The sequence below is a fragment of the Danio rerio genome, chromosome 14, assembly GCF_049306965.1.
Source record: "Danio rerio strain Tuebingen ecotype United States chromosome 14, GRCz12tu, whole genome shotgun sequence".
In the NCBI taxonomy this organism is placed as follows: Eukaryota; Metazoa; Chordata; class Actinopteri; order Cypriniformes; family Danionidae; genus Danio; species Danio rerio.
Window position 1 is genome coordinate 7,257,501 of NC_133189.1, and position 20,000 is coordinate 7,277,500.

A 20,000-nucleotide genomic window follows, 5' to 3' on the forward strand; every position below is an offset into this window, starting at 1 on the left:
TCTTCCAGCTTTCAAACCAGATTTTCCTTCTCAAACTACAGAAACAAACAGACTGTTGTGCAACGGAGGACCTCCTCCATCCATCTGCCCAAAACTCAACTCTTCCCTTCCCGCTTTACGACTCAAACTGCAACAAGCAGGCACAACTAAACAGAACCACATCCAGCAGACTTGGTGACAAAACGAGCCACTATCTCCATGTAAATAAAGCGTTCTGCCAGCTTTTGAAGTCTCTCTCCCAGGGCAGCGGAGCTGGAACAAGTTTGCAAAACAGATGTAAAGAATTGCCAATCTGTCCAAACGCCAGTTGCAAGGGAACACCGGGATCTCAGATTTAATCAGATCTGGTCAGGAGGTGAATATAGGTTCGACATCATCCAAAGATAATATTATTACAGCATACCTGATATTACGGATGTTTTCAGGACATCTTTTTAAAGTACACATGAAATCTAAACTAGCCTTATTGATTTTGTTAGCTCACATTGCTAGTTTTGTGGTGAACTATTCATTTTTGCATGTCATTAAAAAAAATCCCTTGTAATGTAAAATTAAAATCTGAAAATGCACTTCCTTTTTGTTTTCAGTTAAACTCTCAGATTACATCTGTCTGAGGTATTGGGTATGGCTAACATACTTGCATAGGTGCACAGGTGCTGGATGGTGCTTTCATGCCTAAATAAAATGAAAGCAAAGAACAGACTTGCATTTAAGAGTAAGGGGTGTCCCCTAGTGGTTCGGCGGAATGGGTTGCGTATAGGGAGGATTGGCTCTTTAATGTTTATTGTCACCCTTCATAAAACGATAGATTAAAAATACAGGAGAAATATGGGAAAATTCCTTTACAGCATGTTAGCGGGATAGAATTGTAAAATACTTTAGAATCCCGGGAAAAACGGCAGGGTTGACAGGTATGCTTATAACACAAAACGCAAAGTGTGCAGTCAAGTCATCTTGCTTTCGGAGGCAGGCAGAGCCAGAGTGGGACTCCTTATCAGCCCTGGAGTTTCAAGCCTTAGACCGGCCTACCTCAGTTTACGACTGACTATATTAAAATAAGGTCATTTCCAATTCAGTTTCTAATAGCACTACCGCGTCTTTTTCGAGAAAACAGCTGCTTTAGAACTTCAAATGTTCAAAAACCCTAACAGTATTATATGTCTTAACAATAAAAATGAAAAATTTATAACTATACATATCCAGGTGAGACTCGAACACAGGTCGGCTGTGTAGTAACACAACACACCAGGCCCGGATTGGCTTTTTATATATTTTATATATATTTTTATATATTTCTTTTTTTAACGATGATATAACTCAGACGAGCCACCTCTTAATACACAGCTGTTGTGGTCCAGTGGTTAGCACATTAGGTTACAACACTGCGGACCTGGGTTTGATCCTCCTGTAAGTAGGTTTTTTTATTTATTTTTTTTTTTATTGTTAAGACTTAATACTGTTAGGGTTTTTGAACATTTGAAGTTCTAAAGCAGCTGTTTCTCAAAAAAAAGATGTGATAGTGTAATTAGAAACTGAATTGGAAAGACCTTATTTTAATATAGTCAGTCGTGAACTGAGGTGGGCCGGTCTGAGGCTTGAAGCTCCAGGGCTGAAAGTAGTCCCACTCCGGCCCTGCAACACACTGACCACTGGACCACAATGGCGCTGTTGTTTAAGATTAAGATCTTTAAGATCTCTGATCAAATTATATCAGATTTATTAATTAGTGAATTATCTGATTTTCATTGAGCAGGTGTATTATTCATTAATATAAAATTTTCTAAATCTTATATTCACTAAGGTGCCGCTGTTCGGGGTCGAATGATGATTTACTATTACATCATGATTACCCTGCCGGCTGCATTTTGCTCACGGGGCTGCGAGAAAATAAATAAAAAGAGCAGAGCTGCGGCAAAATAATGAATAAAAAGAATCAGGCTATGGTCAAATACATGAATAAATGAAAAGAGTGTGACTGCTGAGAGTGCAAGCAGCAAGGGACACCGGCCTTTGCAGCCAAAAAACGGACCGGCCCACCGTGAATTCTCCAATTAGCCAATCCGGGCCTTGAGGAAGGAGACTGCTCTTTTGGAATGTTGGGAAGATTTGCGCATTGTTGTTACTTTTTATCTCGTATATAACATTTAAAAATGTTTGAAGTACCTCATTGTCCACCCAAACAAACCTGTCACTTTCCAACATTTCTGTTATCAAATGATCTGTTGAAGCGAAATCCCATGACTTTTTTTGACGCGCTTGCTGAAATGTATTCGGTAATTGCGTTTCCATTGTAGTTATGCCAATTTTTCCTGATCGGATAAAAAGTTCATCATGCTCAGTTGTATGCATAGTGTGTTTATTTGCATATTGGCTTTCCCATTCAGGGTTTATTTCATGTAATATTCCAAAATGTGCAAAGTAGGTGGATGAACACGCAGCTAGTGAATCATTCTTTTCTTAAGAAGCTCCTTGAATCTGGGCCCACATGTGTGAATAACATAAAAACAGTATCTTTTTAGTCTGGACGCATCATCATCAGTCTGAGTTTAATTCCTCTGAATCATCTGAGGGTCTGCTGTGACTCAAAACCACATTGGATGAGAACTTCCTCCCCGTCACGTTTAATGATTATGAATTGAGCACATTAGTAACTGTGTTTGTTTAGAATAGCGTAGGGAGCATGAATGAAGAAATCACACTCACCAGGGTCGCCTCTTCTGCCCATCCGTCCACGTTTCCCAGGGGGCCCTGAAAAGATGTAGAACAGCCTGATAAGTATCCTACATAAAACAAAACGTTTCGAAATTCATTGTGCTTCCAGTTTGATGCATTACTGTGTTTCTTAACTTTAATATAGTCTTTTGTTTGATCAGAGTTGTACTCGGGAAAAAAGGGTGATGGAGCTATTTGCACATTTAGAAATCGGTTATCCATTTCATAAACAGCATTTTTTTTGTCTGTGTCAGTCTGGAAATCTGTGCTGAAATTAATTCTGACCCTGGACCACAAAACCTTAAGAGTCTTAAGAGTAACCTTTTGGAAATTGAGATTTATACATTATTTATATGAATATATGATTATCTACAGTGTATAATATATGAATAAATTTTTATTGATTTAGGTTTTGTTGGGATATTTGGCTGGAATACAACTAGGCTATTTAAGGAATGTGGAATCTGAGGGTTCAAAAAAAATCTAAATATTGCTAAAATCACCCTTAAAGTTGTCAAATGAAGTGCTTAGCAGTGCATATTTCTAAAATGTAGTTACTAAATACTCTCCACGGTAGGAAATTTACAGAATGTCTTGCTAATATATATATATATATATATATATATATATATATATATATATATATATATATTTATATTTTTATTTATTTTTTTTTTTTAGTTCAAATTTGAATGATTTTTGGTATACAGGGAAAATTAATAATTTTGACTCATACATTGTAAAATATAGATATATGTGCAACTTGAGACATAATAAAAAAAGAAAACTTATAGATGGATACAGAAACACGTATATAGATTGACATATTTTAATGATTGTGTAGGAATGTTTTTTATGAGTGTATTCCTAATTGAAATATTTATAATAAAAAATTTTTTTTAAAAAGAATAAAGGTTTTTTTGTGTGGTTCCTTAACAGTAAGAAACTGATATTAAGGAAGTTTTCATTTGTGTAACTGAAAAATCATATAATATAATATAATATAATATAATGTAATGTAATGTAATGTAATAAAATATAATATAATATAATGTTATATAATATAATGTTATATAATAATGATATGCTGATAAATATATATATATATTATAATTTTTTAAGAATGTTGTATAACTTCATATTTTTGCTTATTCTTATAATATGAATATGTGTCAACTGAATTGTGGATGGATGGATGGATGGATGGATGGCTCTGATGACTACAGCTGAGGACATCTCACAACAACACATCACCGCTGCTGCACCATGGACAAACACTCGGATGGATGGATGGATGGATGGATGGATGGATGGATGGATGGATAGATAGATAGATAGATAGATAGATAGATAGATAGATAGATAGATAGATAGATAGATAGATAGATAGATAGATAGATAGATAGATAGATAGATAGATAGATAGATTGTGATAATTGTATTTTTATAATATTTTTTGACTTATTTGATAAATATAAAGTCAGATTTTTTTCTTTTGATATTGGGATGAAATATGACTTGGAAATCCCCTGACATTGTTCATGAAATTCACACGAGCAGAAGTCCACATGAGCCCAAACAGCAGTAACTTGACCTGTGCAGCAGAAAGGTGCAAAAGCTACATGTGCGAGGCAGAAACCAGCACAGTCGCAGGTGAAACGATGGAAAGCATCAAGGCGAGGTGCAAATCCATTGTTCACAGATATAAACGCAGCCCAAGTGTGCATATCAGAGCATGAGGCATCTGGGCACCTCGCACGGCTTCCTGTTCGTGTGTATGTAAGTCAGCAGAAAGCAGCCGAGGGCATCTACCTCCCAGACGGTAGCCAGTCCCCCTTCTCCAGTCCGTTTTTTTCCTCTGCTTAACCGATTAACCCCCTCCTTCTCTCTGTCCCCTGAGCACTAAATCACTTCCATCAAGCTTTTTCCCTCCCTCTCCTTCGCTGCTCTCTGTTTTAGGTACTGTGAAATAGAAACCATACCTGAGCGGGGCAGGAAAGGGGACGATGGGATGCTAATGAGCTTTGTGGTCACAGACACACTCTTCTTGTTGCCGTTATTGTTAGTCTACGATACCACCAGTGATACGCAACCTTTTTATTAAAAGTCAATGTGAAATGAACTCAAAATCAATCAAGGTCAATCATAATCACATGATCCTTTCGAAGTTTATAATTAAACTTCACTTAATCTATTTGTTTTGCGACAACATGAGGGAACTGTTTGAAAACCCGGCATTTTTTACAGTGTGTTTTTCGCTTTTATCTGAAGAAATGTACACTTCATTTCATTACTTAAATGTCTCAAGAGCCTAGCTGTATATGGAGGATGAGAGAGCTCCAAGGTTTTATCTAAGAGAGTTTAATTTGTTTTCTGAAGATGGACAAAGGTCTCAGGTGATTGAAATGACACACAACTTTTTTCCAGCCACTTAATGGTGGTTTAAACTCCCCATTATCTTTATATTTTGCTTCAAAAAAGCCTTCAGAGTGAACGGCACGCTTGACTTCAGCTGTAAATAGATGCGTGTAAACACTTTTTTTTAACAAGCCGGAGTAGAAACGTTGATTCTGATTTTCTTGTTAGATATTATTATTCTTTCGTATTATTTACACCACTAAAGGTTCTAAAAGAGGGTTCTAAAGCAATGGCTCACAAGAGCCAACCTTTCAGAGAATAATTCACGGTGACAGAGTGGGTAACACAGTCGTCTTACAGCAAGAAGGTCGCTGGTTTGAGCCTCGGCTGGGTCAGTTGGCATTTCTGTGTCCAAAGATATGTGGTAAAGGTGAATTGGGTAAGCTAAATTGACCGTAGTGTATGTGTTTAAATGAGTGTGTATGAATGTTTCCGAGTGATGGGTTGCGGTTGGAAGGGCATCCGCTGTTTAAAACATATGCTAGAAAAATTGACGATTCATTCCCCAGATTAATAAAGGGACTAAGCCGAAAAGAAAATGAATGAACAAATTTTCAACCATAAAGGTTTTGTGGAATGAAAATGTTTCTTGAGTGGTGAAGGTGTGTGTGTGTGTGTGTGTGTGTGCGTGCGTGCTTGTGTGTTGGTATTTGTATGTCTCTGTTAGTGTATTCGTATTTGAGTGTCTGTGTGTCTCTGTGTGTGTGCCTGTTGATTTGTGTGCGTTAGTGTGCATATGTTTATGTTTGTGTGTCTGTGGGATTGTTTGTCAGTGTGTGTGTGTACTAGTATTTGTGTGAGTCTGTGTGTGTATGTGCATGAGATAGTATTTGTATGCGTGTGTTAGTGCGTGTGTCTGTGGGTTTTGCGTGTGTGTGTGTGTGTGTATGCGCGTGTGTATGCATGTTCGTTTGTGTGTGTTAGTGTGAGTTGTTTTGTGTTTGTGTGTCTGTGTGATTGTTTGTGTGTGTGTCCATGAGTTTGTTTCTGCCAGTGTGTGGTGTGTGTGTGTCCATGGGTTTATGTGTGTGCATGTGTTTGTGTGCGTACATAGTTTTGTGTGTGAGTGTGTGTGTGTCTTTTTGTGTGAGTATCTGTGTGTGTGTGTGTGTGTGTGTGTGTGTGTGTGTGTGTGTGTGTGTGTGTGTGTGTGTCCATTTGTGTGTATGCGCGTGTGTATGCATGTTCGTTTGTGTGTGTTAGTGTGAGTTGTTTTGTGTTTGTGTGTCTGTGTGATTGTTTGTGTGTGTGTCCATGAGTTTGTTTCTGCCAGTGTGTGGTGTGTGTGTGTGTGTGTGTGTGTGTGTGTGTCCATGGGTTTATGTGTGTGCATGTGTTTGTGTGCGTACATAGTTTTGTGTGTGAGTGTGTGTGTGTCTTTTTGTGTGAGTTTCTGTGTGTGTGTGTGTGTGTGTGTGTGTGTGTGTGTGTGTCCATTTGTGTGTATGCGCGTGTGTATGCATGTTCGTTTGTGTGTGTTAGTGTGAGTTGTTTTGTGTTTGTGTGTCTGTGTGATTGTTTGTGTGTGTGTCCATGAGTTTGTTTCTGCCAGTGTGTGGTGTGTGTGTGTGTGTGTGTGTGTGTGTGTGTGTGTGTGTCCATGGGTTTATGTGTGTGCATGTGTTTGTGTGCGTACATAGTTTTGTGTGTGAGTGTGTGTGTGTCTTTTTGTGTGAGTTTCTGTGTGTGTGTGTGTGTGTGTGTGTGTGTGTGTGTGTGTGTGTCCATTTGTGTGTATGCGCGTGTGTATGCATGTTCGTTTGTGTGTTTTAGTGTGAGTTGTTTTGTGTTTGTGTGTCTGTGTGATTGTTTGTGTGTGTGTCCATGAGTTTGTTTCTGCCAGTGTGTGTGTGTGTGTGTGTGTGTGTGTGTGTGTGTGTGTGTGTGTGTGTGTGTGTGTGTCCATAGGTTTATGTGTGTGCATGTGTTTGTGTGCGTACATAGTTTTGTGTGTGAGTGTGTGTGTGTCTTTTTGTGTGAGTATCTGTGTGTGTGTGTCCATTTGTGTGTATTAGTTATTGTGTGTATTTTATGTGTGTCTGTGGGTTTATGTGTGTGTGTCCGAGGGTTTATGTGTCTGCCAGTGAATGTGTCTGTTTGTGTGTCTGTGTGTGTGAGTGTGTATGTGTGTGCACATTTTGTGTTCATCTCTGTCTGCTAGTGTACAGATATGTTTGTTTGTCTTTGTGTTGTTTGTGTGTGTGTGTGTCTGTGTGCGTGTGCGCCTATGCGTGTGTTCTCCCCCTTTTTCAACCATACAGAACGTTTTCTGGAATCAAAATCTTTGACGGATGTTAAAGCCTCATATTAACTGTCTACTCACAGCTTTCTAAGACGTCTTTCCTTTCAGAATGCACTTGAAGTCTGTAAATTCCAGCATTGTTTCTCTGTCCCCTTCTCTCTCATCCGAGTCTGCTTTACATCATTTACGGCTTTCAGCTCAACATCTGCCGTAATGACGTTCCAGTGTTTGTGTACGATAGCACAAATCACAGTCAGCATAGTGAAAATAGTGAGCCGGGGCTTCATCTTTGAGCTCTTCTGGCTTCCAGCGCTACACAGTATCCCGTTACAAAAAGACCAAACCACAACGGCTATAAATACAAGTGTAACTATGTTCTTCAGCAGCAGAGCCCATAAACACCAAGAGGAGCTCTGTCGGCTCGATACAAAAAATAAAAATAAAAAAACGTCCCTCTGCGCTTTTTTATCTGTCAGCATTTGATCAACTGTCTCATGGACAATTATCATAACAGTAACAACCGCGAGATTAAAACGTCAGTCTGGAGGCAATCAAGATCTCAGGCTTCTACTGTGTTCTCTGTGAGTCTGTCCCATTCTCTAAGACACAAGTGTAGCATTCACACACTTCCATCAAGCATGTTTGCTTGAAAAATAATGGAGAAGTGCATTGGAATGCTCACTATAAGGTACACCTGTGCCACTGCTCGTTAACGCAAATTTCTAATCAGCCAATCACTCAATGCATTTAGGCATGTAGACATGGTCAAGACGATCTGCTGCAGTTCAAATCGAGCATCAGAATGGGGAAGAAAGGTGATTTAAGTGCATTGAGCATGGTCCCAGACAGGCTGGTCTGAGTATTTCAGAAACTGCTGATCTACTGGGATTTTCACTATATAGGGTTTACAGAGAACGGGCCGAAAAAGAGAAAATATCCAGTGAGCGGCAGTTCTGTGGGCGCATATGCCTTGTTGATCAGGTCAGAGGAGAATGGCCTGACTGGTTCGAGCTGATAGAAAGGCAACAGTGACACAAATAACCACTGGTTACAACCGAGGTATGCCGAAGAGCAGGGGTGGCCAATCCTGTTCCTGGAGATCTACCTTCCTGCAGATTTCAGTTGCAACCCTTATCAAACCCACCTGTCTGTAATTATCAAGTGATTTCAGGTGCTAATTAATTGGTTCAGGTGGGTTTGATCAGAGTAGGAGCTAAACTGTACAGGAAGGTAGATCTCCAGGAACAGGATTGAGCACCCCATGCCGAAGAGCATCTCTGAGCACACAGCACATACAACCTTAAGGCAGATGCATGGGCTACTAGACCACACCAGGTGCCACTATTGAAACTGAGGCTACAATTCGCACTGGCTTACCAAAATTGGACAATAGAAGATTGGAAAAACATTGCCTGGTCTGATGAGTCTCGATTTCTGCTACAACATTTATATGGTCGGGTCAGAATTTGGTGCCGACAACATGAAAGCTTGGATCCATCCTGCCTTGTATCAATGGTTCAGGCTGGTGGTGTAATGGTGTGGGGGATATTTTCTTGGCACACTTTGGGCCCATTAGTACCAATTGAGCATCGTGTCAACGCCACAGCCTGCTTGAGTATTGCTGCTGACTATGTCTATCCCTTTATGACCACAGGGTACCCATCTTCTCATGGCTACTTCCAGCAGGATAACGCACCATGTCATAAAGCGCAAATCATCTCAAAATGGTTTCTTGAACATGACAATGAGTTCACTGTACTCAAATGGCCTCCACAGTCACTAGATCTAAATCCAATAGAGCGCCTTTGGGATGTGGTGGAACGGGAGATTTAAGGATGTGCAGCCGACAAATCTGCAGCATCTTTGATGCTATCATGTCAATATGGACCAAAATCTCAGGAATATTTCCAGTACCTTGTTGAATTTATGCCACAAAGGATTAAGGGTGCTTTCACACCTACACTTTTGTTTCAGAACGTATCTCGTTTGCCCAGTTAGCGCGGTTCGATTGGCATATGTGAACAGGGCAATCGCGCTCTGTTCCGCGCCAAAGTAATCGCTCCGAGATCGCTTAAATGAGGTGGTCTCGGCTCGATTGAAACGAACCCTGGAAAAAATATTCAGACATACTGTGAAAATTTCCTTGCTCTGTTAAACAACATTTAGGAAAGATTTTAAAAAGAACGAAAAATAAAAGGGGGGCTAATAATTCTGACTTTAAATGTATGTGCAAATAGCCCATTTGCATACATTTATGTATTTGTCAGATGCTTTTCGTTTTTAATCTGAAGAAATGTACACTTATTTTTATTTTTAGTTGAATGTCTCAATGTTTGTCTATGGAGGATGAAAGAGCTCCAGGATTTCATCTAAAATATCTTAATTTGTGTTCTGAAGGTAAACGAAGGCCTCGGGGGACTGAAAAAAAAGTTTAAATTAACCCTTTTGTCTTGCTGTGCTAATGGTTTTAACTCCATTGATAAGTAAAATGTTATTTTTCTATTATGTTCTTCCAAAATTCATTCTTTGTGTTATTAATATGTAAATTACTTTTTTAAATGAAATGTTGCACACTGATCATTGGATCTAATACATTTTGTGTGGTTGCAAACTATTTATATGGGTTGAATTTAAACAAACAAATGAAGTTGAACGTTACTAAATTGTATTTGTACCTTTAAATTCAGCCCATGTAAATAGTTTGCAACCACTTACCTTAAAAAAGATGTATTGTACTGTACTGTAAAATGCAGTGAATCATAGTTTTTTCAGTGTAATTTCGGAGGTAATCGAGATCTCCAACTTTTTAAATTCTCCTGCGTTCTCTCTGAAGCTGGACTATGTTAAAATTCAGAACTGAGATAATCGAAGTGTATCACTACTGTATTCTCAGCTTTGACGATCTAACCGCTCAGCAAATTCCGATCCTTATCCGATGGTGAAGGTCTGTTTCTTCTAGTCACGCATAGGCTTGATTTCGCTACTGTGACAGTTTGTTCGAAAACAAATGAAAACGTCATCGTTTTCCTCCAGCTTTGTGTTGGGCGCCACGACTGTTGGCAACAAGAGTCAACAATGAAATCACCGAATTTGATCCTCTCAGTTCCTAAACCGCAACTGTGTTTTCCTCTCCAATATCCATCACTGAACTAAATTAAAGTCTAGGAATGGAAGGAAATGAAATTAATGCCAGAAGGTGTGTCTGTGTGAGTTACACTGTGACAACCTTTTATCTCATGCACATTTAAACACAATCTATCCAACAGGATGTTCTCACATTAGCCTATTATTTAGTTAAGTATTATGGCGACTCAATAAAATAATAGACTGAGATCACACTGGATTCTGTACATATAAAAATGTATAAAATATAAATATGAGTACACAAAATGTAGCATATAATAACATTTTGGCTTGAAATTGTGGATGGCTGAGCAGCTGTTTTTATCTGCTGATCAATTTTTAAATGTGTATGAAGTCCAAGTTTTAAAAAAAATGACTTTTCGAACTGTGACTTGAAATTGAAAATGAAAATGTTTGGAGAAAAGGCACAAAAACAACAACATGAAGCTAACATGAATAAATTATGTTACCTAAATTGTACAGATTTTATAGGAATAAGTAAATTATTAAATTGACACAAAACATACCACAAAATAGACTTAAATAAATGATCAATATTCATCACATATAAAGAGACATTGCATGTGGAGCTCTGAAACATTGTGTTTCTGTACATTTAAATTGAGAATTTTACAAGCATTTAAAAAATACATTTAGTAATGTAAATTCCTCTGTTCATTGCATTAAAGAATATACAGTGCATTCGAAAAGTATTAATTTTTTCCATATTTTTTTGTTACAGCCTTATTCCAAAATGTATTAATTTGTTTTCTCAACATTCTACACACAATACTCTATGATGAATATATATATATATATATATATTTATATAAATATTTATATATATATATATATATATATATATATATATATATATATATATATATATATATATAAAGATTTATTTATTTATTTAAATTGTTGAAAATTATTTAAAAATAAAAATATTTAAAAATAAAAAAATTTAAAAATCACATGTACATTAGTATTTACAGGCTTTGGCTCCCATCTTTGGGAATTTTTGCCTATTCCTCTTTGCAGTAACTCTCAAGCTCTATCAAGTTGGATGGGAAGCGACGGTGTACGGCAGTTTTCAGATCTCTCCAAAGATGTTCAATAGGATTTAGGTCTGGGCTCTGGCTGGGCCACTCAGTGACATTCACCGAGTTGTTGTGAAGCCACTCCATTGATATTTTGGCAGTGTGCTTTGGGTTATTGTCCTGCTGTAAGATGAACCGTCGCCCCAGTCTGAGGTCAAGAGCACACTGAAGCAGGTTTTCATTCAGGATGTCTCTGTACATTGCTGCATTCGTCTTTCCCTCTATCCTGAATAGTCTTTCAGTTCCTGCTGCTGAAAAACATCCCCACAGCATGATGCTGCCACGACCATGCTTCACTGTAGGGAACGGTGCCTGGTTTTCTATAAATGTATCGCCTGGCATTCACTCCAAAGAGTTCAATTTTAGTCTCGTCAGACCAGAGAATTTAGTTTCTTATGTTCTGACAGTCCTTCAGATGCCATTTGGCAAATTCCAGGTGGGGAGTGGCTTCCGTCTGGCCACTCTACAATACATGCCTGATTGGTGGATTGCTGCACAGATGGTTGTCTTCTCTAAGGTTCTCTTCTCTCCACAGAAGAATGCTGGAGCTCAGACAGAGTGACCATCGGGTTATTGATCACCTCCCTGACTGAGGCCCTTCTCTATCGATCACTAGGCTTAGAAGCCGGTCAGCTTTAGGAAGAGTTCTGGTGGTTCCAAACATCTTCCACTTACGAATGATAGAGGCCGCTGTGCTCGTTGGAACTTTCAGAGCAGCAGAAACTTTTCTGTAACCTTCCCCAGCCTTGTGCCTCAAGACAATCCTGTCTCAGAGGTCTACAGACAATTCCTTTGTCTTCATGCTTGGTTTGTGCTTTGACATGCACTGTCAACCCTGGGCCCTTATATAGACAGGTGTATCCCTTTTCAAATCATGTCCAATCAACTGAATTTACCACAGGTCAACTGCAATGAAGCTGCTGAACATCTCAAGAATGATCAGTGGAAACAGAATGTACATGAGCTCACTACAGAGTTTTACAGCAAAGGCTGTGAATAATGATGTACATGTGATTTTTCAGCTTTTTTTATTTTTACACCGATTTCGCTTGCTCCGAACGTGGCCTGTCTAACATTGCTTTTTTGTAAAGATTAAATCAGTTGGAGCTGCAGCGCAGCAGAACACACACACACAGACACACATGCAGAAGCGTTAGCATCTATACATAATGTTGAGGGTCTGCTGTGTCAAAAGTAAATGTGGCTATTAGGAGTTTAGCCCTCGCGTGATGAGTGTTAATTCACTCCACCTCCACATAAACAACTGTGTCCCTGCAGTCAAACACTTCCATCTGTGTGTGTGTGTCTACATGTGTGTATGGGAGTGTCTGCATGTGTGTCTGTGTAGGCTATGTGTGTGCATGTGTCTGTTTGTGTGTCTACATAAATTTTGTATAGGGGGGGGGGGGGGGGGGCTAAATGTGTGTGGGTCCGCATGTATCTGCACATGTGTGTCTGTGTGTATATAGGGGAGCCACTGGCCAGTACAACCCCTATGACAACATTTTGAGGGTGTCGCGGTCGAAAGTGAAGAGCAGGGGGGTGGTAAGTCCCGTATGTCCCACCGGACACCCTGTATGATTGTAGTGTAGTGAAGAGTGAGAGGATGTTCAGACGCACGCGCCATCAAACACACAACAACAACAGCATTGGCTCTCTTCATTCTGAAGGTTAGAAAGTCACAAAGCAGCTTCTCATTAAGACTGCCGAGAGGTCAAACCATTCATCAAAGCTGCACAGGAAACATGACTGCACACAAATGCAGAACACCCTACAGATGCTTTCAGTAAAGAAACTTAATCAATTTAATTAATACAAATTATATTGATATACATGATGTAGACAAATATGTTTGTATAAATAAATACATTCATTAAATAACACACACACTGCAAAATGTGGACGTTTTTTTTTTCGTTCCATTTGGCGTGCGTTATTAAATTTCATAACACTTTCACCAGTTCTTACTCCTTATTTGCGTCTAATACCCCAGTTTGTCACGGAGGCATGAATGAAATGTTCATGAGTGAAACTGCCCAACTGCAGTTAAAGTCACCCAAAACTCTTAGATGAAAGCACTTCATGTAAACACCTTAATTAAATTATTAAATAACTAGACTACAGATGTCCATGTAAGCGTAGTCAGTCGTGTCTTCGAAGTAAGTGAAAGATCCAGAAGGGCATCCTGCTGATTTGATTCAGAAGGGCACTTTTTTCTCAGACGCTCACCCATTTGACTTTCACTCACCGTCATTCATTTTAAAAAGCACCCAGTCCATCTTATTTGTATATGTTTTACTTGAACGCATAAACTCTACATAAACTCTACAATAGTTAGATGTGGTGCCAACATTATTCAGATTCACTCTAGTGAGCTGCATGAATGTTAGCACATCACGTTTGATGTGGTAATTTCACAGTAGGAATACACACAGGTTCGAAGACTCGTTCTCGCCCCTTACAGTGCAATTCGGCCATGTATACATCCGCGCTAAAATATCAAGGTGAAAGTCATCATAGCTCATTGCGTAGAACAGACCCAGCTCCCAAACCAACTTTGAGAAGAGATTTATGACTTTTACTAGACGTTTATGTTGCCTAAATGTTGCCAAAGTAATAATAATCTTTACAATAAGCTTTATCTTATCTGAAAATAAACAAGGATTATCATGTTTCTAATGGTTGTATTTTATCTTATTTTTTTTAATTCTAGAACAATCTGACTGTGCAAGCACAGATTCTTCTGATACACTTGAAACATAAGCGTAAAATTACAGTGACATGATAATCAAATCAGACAGCAGCTGTTTTCATGAGACCCATTAAACCCGGTTACAGCTGCAGAACCAGTGTACAGTCCAAAATTAACACACGCCAAGTATCAGATGGAAGCAAAAATAGGTTTTGTTGTACAGTAAGCACATGTAAGGGGGCTTTGTAGTGTGCGATTACAATGAGATATTCGCCAGCTGGCTGCAAGTTCTTACAAACTGCAACATAATACACGATTTAAATAGAATTATGAGGACGATAATCTGAGCCTTATTCATTTCAAAGACATACAAGCCGTCTGCTAAGACCTAATGTGTCTTCTAATACGTTTTACATTAGCTTACTAAAGCCTTTAACCTTGCAGACTTTTTATACATGATGGAAAAGATTTTCCTTTAATTAAATCAATGAATGAGTGATTAATAGATAATAACATATGCATTTACAAATTAAGTAAATATGATTTTTAAAATGATGTCCTGTAAAATAAAATAAATAATAATAAATAAATAAACCAATGAATGGTTATATATATATATATATATATATATATATATATATATATATATATATATATATATATATATATATATATATATATATATATATATATATATATATATATATATAACTTCTCTTCCTCAGTCATCTTTCAAGCAATCTTTCAAGTTATCTAAACATGCTACATATGCAATAAATCTATCACTTTGTCTATCAATATCAAACTGATAAATTATTTGTTAATTGGCATGCTTTTACCAACACATAACAAGCAAGATTCTCGTGTCAGCCCAATGATATTTTGGCGACGTCACCAACCAGAGCGAGAGGTGGCAGTAATGCACCAAAAAGTTTTTTGTCGACCACCGTACAACAGGAAGAAGAAGAATTCGACATTCCCACCATCATATGGATTTGCTTTCATTGGCTAGACACTGGCCTCGCAGCTCCGTGAATGTGGGTGCCGTCACTTATTGATCCGCGATCGGTAAATGTAGCTTGTGTGGACACTCCTGCGCTACTTGACTAATAAAACAGCTTCGTTACTGAAAAGCTTATTGATTTAGAACGTAGCAACGCTACCGCCAAGCTACTGAGAAATTTAGTTAGTAGTATTATTACTTGTAGCGACGCTACTGCCCAACACCGGTCCCCGGTACATATTTTTCGAATTTCGAAAACGTAGCCCTGTGCACATATTTCCAATGAGCCTGGGTTGGAATATCTATCTATGTTTACGTAGAACACACGTTCGTTTCAATTTGAGCATAATTTGCATCACAAATGAATTGCTTACTTAACAAAAAAAATCTTGTGAGCAAAATGTGTTCATTGCTTCATTTGCGATGGTCATTTTTGAGCGCCATGATGCTAATAATATGGCAATACTGTTTGAATTTGGATTATTTTTCCAATATGTTGTGATAATGATCATGCACAGTACTCATATCATGGACACTTTCAAATACATTTATTATTTAAACTTCTAAAGTGCCTTTTAAAAATGACCAAGATTGCTTTATTAGTATTTGTTCATCACAGCATCAAATGCTGTAAGTCTTAATATGCTATTTATTTCCAACACAATGATATTGAACATACTGTGACTATTATAAACCTTTTGTTCATTAACTCTGTACAGCAAGGCTCCATTGGTTAACATCAGGTAATTTAACTACAGTCAATGGAATGACAACTAAACAAACTTTTATTAACATTAGGTGATGTTAATTTCATAATTAATACCTACCACATTTATAACCTTTTCCAGACTGGTAGAGCTCAACTATTTTCTTTCTCATTTGTTTTTTCTTTGGAACTCAGCCTGATGTTCTTATTTTTGAGGATCCTTTGGTCTACTTCACTTTGTCAGGCAGGTCCTATTTAAGCAATTTCTTGATTGCGAACAGGTGTGGCAGTAATCAGCCCGGGGTGTGGCTAGAGATTTTGAATTCAGGTGCGATAAACCAGAGATATAACAGAGTAACAGGGGATGCAAACACTTTTTTGCACACAGGGCTAATACTAAAATTAATTTAAAAACTGCATGATGTGTTTACTTTTTTGATCTTTAACTATTATTTAAATTTGTATGATGATCTGAAACATAAAAGTGTGACAAACGAAAAATCAGTAAGGGGGCAAACACTTTTTCACTCCACTGCATATCATGATAAACGCTTCAGCAAATAATCGCAACATGGAAATTTGATATATAGTTTCGAGTAAGTTTTGGTCCCCTATATACTTCATGTCTTCACTATGGAGGCTAAACCCTCCACTCCAAAAAATGACTACTTAAATGAAAGTACTTATTGAAAATGAGCTGAATCAACTCAAATTTTTAAGTTTTTTTGGATGGATAACTTAATTTTTTAAGTTCAATTCACTTCAATTGTAAAAACTTAACTTAATTCCTTTATGTTGCCCAAATACAATTCGATTACGTAGAACCCAGCGTTTTTTGAAGGAATTAGGGCGCAGGTTTGATCTCTTCAGAATGAGACACATCCAATAGAAGTCCAGCCTGACAGCGCTTCATGTTCAGGGTGACCTTGGGAACAGATTTACATCCACGTTGAAGCTTTTGTGAAACGCTGCCAGATCACGAGCCTCTAAGCGCTTCAGACATTTGGTCGTGCAGCCAAATACAGTCGGACAAAGATGACTGGCTGTCATTTACACCTCTGAACACCAAACCCATTGACTGCAAAGCAAAGACAGCCAGAAGTTCAGCAAACACCTCATTCGTCACAGAGAAACCGAGAAAGTGTGAAGAGAGTGAGAAAAGGAGACTGACGGGGAATTCTCAGCACACAAACTAATATTAGGATTGTCCAAAACACATTACAAATCTACTATTCATCTCGGACCATCCTGCTAGAATTAAATAATGTTGTTAACACTTTATTTTGATGGTTCCTTTAAGACATTCTGTTGAATCTAGTTAACTTTGCAACTATTTTTTTTCTTCCGGTGAAAGTCTTATTTGCTTTATTTCGGCTAGAATAAAAGCAAATTTATATAATTATGCCCGTAGCCAAGGGGGTTCAGGTGGTTTAAAAGACCCACCCCCTCAACTGACAAAGGTCTAGAATTTGTTCCATACATAAGCTCATTTGTACTGTTTTGAATGCTAGGTCATTATAAATTGTGATAAAATCCCATCGAATGATTTAAAACCAAGCTGAATCTGACGTAAGTGAAGTCATCTTTCACTACTGACCTACTTTATTGTTGTTAAATAGAGAAAACATTTAACTTTTATTTTACATATTGCACCTTATTCTTGAAAGAAAAAAGACCAAATTTTAATAGTAATAGGCTATTGTTGTTATACATGAATGTTCAAATATACTTTTTACACTACAGGCTATGAAAATCATTATGCTCTACATTATTATTGTTATTTTGTTTAAATTGGTCAATATTCAAATGAGGAAAGTCAAATGTTGTACTCAGCTTGTTATTTGCCTAATAGGCTTGTTGACGGTAGGCTGAAGTGTTTAATTTAATTTTATTCCCCTAATGATGTAATAAATTTGTATTTTAAAAGCCAAGTATTTTTTCTTCAAATTTCTTTATTCTTAAGCTTTAGGAAATATTTTTAGTACATTAAAAAGTGTGATTATGATGACCATCCGACAAGCTAATCCAGCTAAAAATAGTGCTAAAAATGCCACTAAAATGTAGTAATTAAACCTCATAATTGAATAGAAAATTAAGTGAATAACTAAAAAGGTCCACTTTTCGAGAAAAAAAACACGACTTTCACCAGTCTGGCTATGGGCCTGATATTTTAAAAAAAAAATTTTAAGGTCAATATCATTAGCTCCCCTAAGCAATATTTTATACATATATAATATATATTCATTTATTTTATTTTCAGCTTAGTCCTTTTATTAATCCGGGGTCGCCACAGCAGAATTAACCGCCAACTTATCCATCATATGTCTTACGCAGCGGATGCCCTTCCAGCTACACCCATACACTCTCATTCACATACACACACACACACACACACACACACACACACACACATATATATATATATATATATATATATATATATATATATAACAGTTATATATACACAACAGTTCTGTCTGGTTTTCAAATCTGATTGGCTGATATTCTGCAATATCAGAACTCCTACAGCCTCTTTACCCTTTGTGTATTACTCCGCCCACATACAGCCAGCAAAAAGCAGACACTACAGATCTAAAGTTTAAAAGATGCACGCTCAACTGTTTAACTGTCAGCTTATGATTGGACTCCAATGTGGAAGAAAGTACTTCTTCATACAAAAGGTTTTTTGAAACTCTCCAAGTTTGATTTTGTTTTTATATACACAATTATGCCGTCAAACTGTTGTATAAACGCAATATCACACTCGTAGCAGTGCGATATGGCTGTATATCGGCACTGGTGGGGGCACTAAGGCACTCAGTCTGCGGCCTCGTGCCATCGCATGCCTCCCACCAGTGCCGATATACAGCCATATCGCACTGCTACTCGTGTGGTATTGCTCATATATATATATATATATATATATATATATATATATATATATATATATATATATATATATATATATATATATATATATATATACTTTTCATGTTATTTTTAAAGAAAATTATTTTATTCTTTTTATCAAGGCGGCATTTATTAAATGTAAAAAAAAATTATTGTTACATTTTTATGAAAGTTTTAAATAACTGCTATCTTATTGTATGTAGTTTCAAATGAAATTATTACTTATTACTATAAATTAATAATAATATTAATAATAGTACTAATAATAATTATTATTAATATTAGAGTGATTTATGGAGGATCATGTGACTCTGAAGACTGAAGTAATCAAACTCATCATTAAAATTACTGGAATAAATTATAACTTTTGAACAGTTATTTTATAATTTTACAATTTGAACTGTGTTCTTGATTAAATAAATGTAGCTTTGGTGAGCAGGAATGGAGTTAAACAATAGAATGGAGAAATGTCAATTTTCAATTTTTAATATACTATACTTTTCATTTAAATATCCTTTGGAAATTTACATTTGTACATTTATTACATATTTTGAAAGAAAATCAAGGGTTTGAAATGAAAACACAAATTTATCTGCGCCAGGCACACTTCAGTGAACGAGATCAGATTCTTGCCCTTTCAATGCACTGAAAACACCAAACCACATAAGAAAACACCTCCGCGATCCATCCATATGTCACTGAATACGCCAGTGTTGCACCACGGTGAGAGAGATTTCCACGACATCAGCGATATCCTTTTGAAATCAAAATCAATAGCATTTAGCAAAAACAAACGTCAAGTGTCAACGAAAAGTCAACCAGCGAACAGGTCACAATGAAGTACTTTTCCTCTGAGAAACTCACCCACCGGATGCACTCGTGACAGTGGGGAAAACATGCCAAGCCAACAATGCCGTCACGACGTCAAACAGCCATGTTTAATGGGACGTGATGTTTGTCCGACTTTGAGGGAACGCATCTCAATTTAGACAATAGAGTTCATGGTATTCTCTTCTGGGATTTGAAGCAGACAAAAGGCTTCACTGCTGTTTAGCTTTGCACTGGCATGATTGTTTTTAGCGGCTTCTGAGATC

At 37.4% G+C, this 20,000-nt stretch overlaps 1 protein-coding gene across 1 annotated transcript in view; it reads left to right on the top strand.

Annotated features, from left to right (window-relative positions):
• Positions 1–20,000, top strand: part of adam19b (ADAM metallopeptidase domain 19b) — a 248,503-nt gene that overhangs the window by 179,080 nt on the left and 49,423 nt on the right. The gene's annotated exons all lie outside the window — the stretch shown is intronic.